The 8,446-nt window shown below is 43.5% G+C and overlaps 1 pseudogene; it reads left to right on the top strand.

Annotated features, from left to right (window-relative positions):
- Window positions 1-298: 298 nt before the first annotated feature.
- LOC119321012 lies at window positions 299-1,732 on the top strand (annotated as a pseudogene).
- The last annotated feature ends 6,714 nt before the right edge of the window (window positions 1,733-8,446 follow it).

Here is an 8,446-nt window from a genome sequence, read left to right as displayed (position 1 = left end):
ACATAGACATAACCCTAACCCCAAATATGGTGTTGTGCTATTTTTTTGGCTGCTGGGCCAATGTGATTAGGGAATACGGATTGCCCTTGGTTGCCTGATTACCTTGACCGCGTGGCAGGCGGAGGATGCGTGCGTAGTAGCTACCGCCGTGGGCAGCACGCCAATTTCGACATCCAGCTATTCCTCACGATTGCCTTCTATAAATACCTCGATGAATGTAGATACAACTTTTTCACCCTAAATCCAAGAAAACCGACACCAATCTAATATACGATCAATCACAACAGCTACAGTAACAATGTCTTCCTCCCCTGATCTCTCCCGGACGCTCCCCCGCGTGCTCGTCGTATCCCACCGAGCCGTCCACAAGAACAAGTTCGGCCGTGAGTTGTTGATCTAATTGATGGATTATTATTTATTTTTGCGAGAAAGCTTGTACGGATCAGGCGGCTACTCATATTTGCACGGCTCATGGATGGATGCAGGGGAGCATCACCTGGACGACGCTGTGCCGGTCATGGTGCCGCAGGTCTCCGGCGCGCAGTCTTGGGAGCCCATCCACGGCGTGCTCCTGTGCGAGTGTGAAGAAGACATGGACAACTCCATGTACCGTGGCGACGACGATCTGTCACCTTTGCAGCTGATCGAGTTCATGAGGCACCTCCAGCCGTTCGACACCAGCGCGGACTACGACCTAGACTCCATCGAACTCCTGGTGCGCCGCTGCGTCGAGCGCAACATCCCGGTCCTCGGCATCTGCCGTGGCTCCCATGTGCTCAACGTTGCCTGCGGCGGCTCGCTCTACCAGAACGTTGAGCAGGAGCTCAAACGGGTCATCGACTACCGCGACAATCATGGGCACTGGCACCCGGTGCGCATCCTTCCCGGGACACCGCTGCACTACTGGTTCGAGCACGGTGAAGATAATGAAGTGATTACGGTGAGCAGCTACCACCACCAGGGAGTGCGGCAGCTGGCGAAGCGGTTCGTGCCGATGGCATTGACGCCGGACGGGCTGGTGGAAGGGTTCTATGACCCCGACGCCTACTGCCCCGGAGAGGGCAAGTTCATCATGGGGCTCCAGTTCCAACCGGAACGCATGCGCAAGGCCGGCAAGTTAGACCACACCGGCTGCCCAGAGGTCTACTAGGAGTTTGTCCGCGCAGTGTTCGCCTTCAAGGAGAAGCAGTTGGACGTGCCCTTATTGCGCCTGACGCTCGGGGAGAAGCTGGCACACGTATCCCGTCTTAGAAGGTGGACTCTGGCTGTCATCGGCCAGATTTTGCTCCCTGTAGGTGTGACCTCTTGTCTCGTGTACGCGTACACATCGATCTCTCCTTCCTACTTCAGCAGCGTCCCATGGCGGCTGCGGCTGCTGCTCTCATCCAGCGTCTACTGGTCGCTGCTCTTCTTGATCAGGTCCTATGCGGAGTTGTTCCTGCCGCGCATGCCAGTGACCGTCTTCGAGAAGCTCTTCGACATAGGATTGTGGGGCATTGGCCTTGGCGTTATCTCTGTGATGGTGACCATCGTCCTGGGCATCTCGGTCAAGGACAGCCGTGTATTGGCGGGTTGCACCTTCGTCGTTGCAGTGTTCGTAGTCGGGCTGGCAGCGTTCTGGGTGTGGCTTGCTCGCACGTATGGCGGACACGACGCGCCAGAGTCTTCTACACCGCCTTCCGCAACAGCAGCTGGACAGCAGCCTCCTCGTGCACCACGTGTGCCAATCTAAGATATACTGGCAAGCAGAAGTATGAGTACATTGTTGGCTAAATTGTAGCTTAATTTATTGGTTGCTCGCGTTTACTTTTTGTTATTCAGTTTTATTAAAAGTGTGAGAATATTACTTTCATGTACAAAGAAAGATGAATGAAGGAGTACAATGAAGTGAACATTTGACTAAAGTCTATACGAGAAATGAAAAACTAGTGGTGCCGATTTCTACCGGGTACCGCAGAGACATTGGATGCATCCTCGATTCATGCGTACAAACCATGTGTGTACCGTAGTTACCTCCCTGCCTCGCGGTATTCTTTGACGAACTGCTGGATTGCGCCGCCCTACTGCGCCACCCCTGTTCCGCCACCACGCCGTCGTGAGAAACTGGAGCGGCCCTTTGGTCTTTGATCCGAGGACAGGAATAATAAAACGGGAAAGCTAATTTCCTGCCGGCAGGAATTTAGCGACATGCACGAACGATTCGTGCCTCGTCCGATTCCCATCGCGTGGTCGCGATTTATCCAGGTATTCGAAGACTGTCTTTTGGCTGCTTTATTTTAATCTCGGAAAAGTGCACACATGTAACCGGCTTCTCTGCCATGATTAAGGATGCACACCCAGCGATTCTTCACACATGCAGTGCACACATGCAACCGGCTTCTCTGTCATGATTAAGGCCGCACACCCCGTGGTCCTTCCCACATGCAATGCACGCATGCAACCGGCTTCTCTGCCATGATTAAGGCGCCTACCTTTCATCAGATGGCTTGGGCACAGTGCGAGTGCTACAGTGCACCCTGCCATGCCTTCTGCATTTTTCATTGTAGAGTTTTCATAATAGAATATACTGTACCATCCTGCGCATGAGTCAGTTCCTGTCTCCAATGCATGCAGCACCTTCCCTTGCATATCAATCTGCAATTTTCAATGCAACGCACACAGTAGCACCTCTTATAACCAACTCAACTTTTGTTGGTTGTTGTCAGTTTGGACAAGACACATTAATTTGAGTGGCTAAGTTTACTATACTTATGATAATCGACAAGCTAAAATCCGAACCACCTCATTTTTGCAACAGATCTGAACAATCTCATCATCGTCGGGTCGAAAAAAATAAAGGTGCAAGAAGGAGGATCAAAGACACAACCTCTTGGAATGAGGTGCATGGAGCTAGCCAACTCACTCACCATTAGTTGTTCTCAATAGTGTTCAGATCTTTCTTATATCACCATCTTGCTAACTTTGACACGAGGTTGGGGAGTTAATGAAACGTAGCCCGATAACCTATGTGTCAATAACATGGTAATAAACGCACCATAGACCTGATAACTTATGTACAAACACCGCGATAACTATTATCAGAATTTCTTTTTGTTAAAAAACCTGATATCTTCTGTGTAGATAACTTGGTAATATATGCACAACCAAGCTGGTAACTGATGTACAAACATCACGGCAACTTTTTTGACCCGGGGAAAAAGTTGTTCAAAAATATACCACCGGTATTTTCTATGTAAATAGCATGTAATACATGCAAAACAAAGTTGATAACCCACGTACAAATACCATGATTATTTTGACCTGGTTTTTTTGTTGAAACATCCCCCAATAATGTAGTGTGAATAACATGGTCATTAACGCATCGTGGACCTGATAACTTACATACAAACACCCTGATGATTCACACATCACAGACCTGATAATTTATGTACCCTGGTCCTGATAACTTTAGCGGGGGGAGGGGTGGTGATCAAGTATCTCTCCGGTAACTTTCTTGTGAATAGTATGGTAACTCACACATCGGAGACCCGATAACTTAGGCACCCCGGTCCTGGTACTTTTTTGCGAGGGAGGAGTGATGAAATATACCCCCGATAACTTTTTATGTGAATAGCACTGTAACTCACACATCGTAGACCTGATAACTAATGTACCCCAGTCTTGATAACTTTGGTGACCGGGTGGGGGAGGGTGGTTGATGAAATATACCCTTGGTAACTTTTTGTGTGAGTAACATTATAACTCACACATCGCAGACCTGATAACTTATGTATCCCATTCTTGGTAACTTTGGCGATGGTGATGAGGGGTGGGGGAGGGTTGTTGATGAAATATACCTCCGGTAACTTTTTTGTCAATAGAATGGTAACTCACGCATCATAGACCTGACAACTTAGGTATAAACAATGTGGTAACTTTAGACCAGAATAAAAAGTTACTGAAACATACCCCAGTTACTTCTGTACAAATAGCACGATAATGTATGCATCCAGAGCTGATAACTTAGTAATAAATACCACGGTAAATTTGACCACGTGGAAAGAAGTCGTTGAAAACACAACTCCGGTCACTTCTACATAAATAACATGTTAATATACATATAACAAAACTAATAACTTTGCGGTAACTTTTGACAAAAAAGTGATCAAAACATGTCAATAAGAGATCTAGTTTTGAAGTTCTCATCACGATGGATTTTTTATGTGAAAACGATTTTTCAAGCAAAATGACAGTTTCAAAATAGCGAGAATCTATAATGACATCAGGTTTCCTATGCTCTACTGCATTTGCATGTGGAGAGAATGTTGGAGGAGTCATTTTTATGCCCCGCTAATTTCCTTGTAAACAGGATGGTAACTGGCGTACTACTCAGATGATAACTTATTTAGCCTAGGTCTGATAATTTTCGACCCCCCAAAAAAGTCATCGAAACATACCAACATGGGATTTAGTTTCGAAGGTCTCGTCGCGATGAATATTTTATGTGAAAACGGTTTTTCAATTGGACAAACGGTTTGAGCTACAAAACATTTTGAAGTTTCATTTCTAATTAAATCTTTGCTGCCGTCATCTTTTCTTCCTCCATGCAGACAAATGAAGATGTGCATGCGAGTTTGCAGCGCAACACTGCATGTGAGATTGCACGGAGATGTGGAATTGAGCAAAGAAGTATACACACGATCATCCGCACCCTGATCAGTCCTTTCTTACATGTACGCGCCTTGATCAGTCATCTCTACATGCACTCCCTGGTCTCCCACACAGTCGTCGAGCAAGTGGCCATATCACGTGGGCTTTTACGATCTTAATGATAGACTAGATCGGCAACGCGCCTCGGCGCGAGGGTGTCAGTCCAACCGATATGGCCAAGCAGTGGAAGGTCAAACTGCATTATGCATTAGTAGAGAGGCAAGTTTAACACATGTACAGGACAACTTAATCAGGATGAAATAAAAAAAGTCCAATTGTCAAATCCCTGATATAACTCTTTTTCGATTAACATCTGATATTACTCTATATCTCAGGATAGAAATATATCTGATATTACTCAAAGAGTGGGTGTTGGTAGATACTCACAACAGTAATCACCCTGTAAAATATCTAAAAAATGGCCCTATCTACATGCCATCAGCGCATTTGTTATAAAATGTGACATGAAATACCTAAGCAAGGTTTGGTATGATAGAAACCAAAATCAGGCCATAGCAGTATTAGTCTCAGATAACTTGTTTACACTATTTTTCATACTGCATAATAATAAACTACATGGTTGACTGTTAGATATATAACTTTGTCCACACGCCTTCATCCGATTTGCTTGATATATAACTTTGTCCACACTCCTTCATTTGATTTGCTTGCATGTTGCAACGCATGGATATGCTAAAGGACATGTCATGTTAGGCAAACTATTCAAATAGTGCGTCTCATGGACAACGAGGAACTAATTTGGTCTGTATGAAAGAGAATCACTTTGGATAATATTAAGTGATCTGGATACAATGTAGCCTCTTTAACATAAAAGAATATAAAAGATGAAATTAAATTTATTTTATCTTAGTATTCCACAAGGCACCCAGAAAACATAATAAGCCTACTATACATAGTTAGCCTCCAAGATTTTCTTTAGGCACAAAACTTGATTACACTATGATCTCATCTTATTATGTGCCTAATTATTTAACACTGACAAACATGATTGGTCTAGTAAAGGTGCACAATTTCAGCCAAGATTAATGTTCCAAGGTAATTGTCTCGGCACCAAAGCAGTTTTTTGGCACAAAGCTCTGATACAAAAAGGGACAGGGATAATCACAAGTGTACATCCTTCTATCTAAGGTCACATACAACAACAATTTGAACATGTACTATTAGGAAATTGAAACCTCTCTTCAGTGTATATTTACTTAGAAAGATTCTCTCTAAAATAAACCAACATCATTTATCAAGTATTTATTTAGAAAGATTTTCTCTAAAATAAGCCAACATCATTCATCAAGGCCACCCAGTTCGGCGGTAAAACCAGAGGAGAGAAAGAGGAAAAAAGGACACATATATTTATTATATTTATAATCTGTACATATATATACTAAGAAGAAACAAGAGCTCCGAGTTGAGGTTCTTCTTCTCTGCACCCGCCCGCACGCACAGCAAATAAAATCATTATTTTCACTAAGATCTCACAAGGGAACATGAAAAACTATCAGGTACCAGAAAATAAATAAAAGAGGTCTCCCTGACCAAGCCCACACTCTCACTCTCTCCCATAACTTATAAGAAACCAACCCAATAGTAGTCATGCAGTTGAAATTTTAGAACAACAAGCAAACACCATGATGATGCACACAATCAGGGAGGGAACCAAGCCTACCAAATCGAAACACATCGGGGATTGAGAGGGAGAGAGAGAAGGAGAAGAACAGGGGCAGGGGAGGAGACCTTGATATGGTGCAGCTGGACCAGGCGCGAAAGATGTGGACGACGCCATCAGGATCAGCCCCATACATGGCTTGCACAAGGCTGATCATGAATTGCCTGCTTGGAATCCAACAGTGGAACTACAAAATTCTTCCTATAGAATTAGAAACACAATGGTCATTTAAAAGCATGAGAAATGTTGCTGTAAGACATGCTTATTTTAGTCGGCATTTATTTTCATACCTTGAGCACTCACCCAAGTCTGGGGCATGGACATGATGGTGATGAGTCGTGTAGAAGTTTCCGATCACTGCCAAAATACTACCTAACTTGTAATAACCAGAAGCAGATCTATCATGATGCAGGCATAAATATCTCTCAGTAGTGAAGTCTTGTTGCTATTTTATACGATAACAACACATAACCTATCAGATTTCCTTATCGGTAAATGTCTGTTTTTATAGTTAATTTTGAACTCAGCTCGGTCAAAACAGATATTGCATTTGTTACTCCTTTTGTAACAGCTTAATTGGTGGCAGAAATTACAAGTAATCCTGGCAGAGCCTCTACACCATCTTTGTCACCCAAGAAAATGCATATATCCAAAAATACATAAAAGTAACCATATGTAGAATACATGTTTACCTTCTCCAAAGTCTGACCTTAACTTTTACTGATTGTCACTTTCCTGTAGTGTGAAGGGCCATTTGGAAACAGACGAATTGAGCATTATCCATGGTAATTGGCACACATACACACGTTGTTCTTCGTTATTTCTTGTCGCAATCTCTGCATTGTAAACCGGTTCACCTACAATTAGAAATACATCCCCTGGAAAGTCAATATCAAGCATTAAGATTCTAAAATGCAAACACAAACAGTATCAGTAGATGCATATTGTCATAAATACCATCCTGACCCAAAAGTTATAAAGCACAAATTGCCAGCTCTATTTGTCATAATCCATAGCATAGATCAATATGAAGAAAAATTGGAAGAAAAGATGCAGCAACCTGAATAGCTCAGTGAGCATTTGACAACTGAAGAATATAAGATATGCCAGGGATCTCCATCTTGTCAACTCCATGGAGAAAAGCATGCGTCATCAGCACGCACAAAAGAAGAAGGAGCCTCTGAAAAATGAAACGACCATGGGGATGGGGGTGTTGCCTTGCTCACCCGCGCTAGGAGCCGTCCAGGCGGAGGTACACGACCTCGTCGTTGGCCAAGCTCGGCTGTACCACACCGGAGCAGACGAACGCAGCCATGGCGAGCGCTCTTCCATCGAGCTTGACCATGTGAGGGGCGCCGCCGTCGCTTTGGTGGTCGTCCTCGTAGACAAAAACTAAACTGAAATCAGATGTATATGCAATAAGTAAAACTAAACTGAATGTAATAGTCGGCTAATTCAGGTCCAATAACATAGATGTGTTAACTGGCAAACACTACTCATCAGGTCCAATACTCGGCTTATTTCTGTCCCTTTTCAATATCAAGAATGATTATTAAGTAACCAGGTACTTCTGCTGATTATTATGCACATAATCTTGCCACTGCTCAAAGGCTGCTACCAAATTGATATCATCGATAGTAAAACAATTAAAAGCATCTTCCTAGAAGCGACATGAGGCAGATGCTGAAGATTCGCACTCACCTAAGATGAACCGTAGCATGCATACATATGCTCCATTCAAATCCTTCAAAGGCTCAAATTCTGCACAGACCAAGATGAAAAGGTCCAAATCAGCTCACCCACATCACCAATATAGCATCAGACAATATAGTTCCAGCAATCATTCATGTGATTCATCTTTTCCAAACCACTAATCACACAAAAGTTCATGAAAGTATGGGTACACCACCATCCCGACATCCATCACTAACATGTCCTCATCTATCAAAAATAAATGGAGGTGAAACAATAATCAACTAAATATACAGAAATTTACTAATATGGTGACCATTTAAGAAACACGACACTCACTTTTTACTTTTTAGTCAAATTATACTTGGAAGAAGCTGAGATCAA

The sequence above is a fragment of the Triticum dicoccoides genome, chromosome 6B (assembly GCF_002162155.2).
Source record: "Triticum dicoccoides isolate Atlit2015 ecotype Zavitan chromosome 6B, WEW_v2.0, whole genome shotgun sequence".
In the NCBI taxonomy this organism is placed as follows: domain Eukaryota; kingdom Viridiplantae; phylum Streptophyta; class Magnoliopsida; order Poales; family Poaceae; genus Triticum; species Triticum dicoccoides.
The sequence above is the reverse complement of the archived record's forward strand: the minus strand, read 5'-3'. Positions and strand labels throughout refer to the sequence as shown.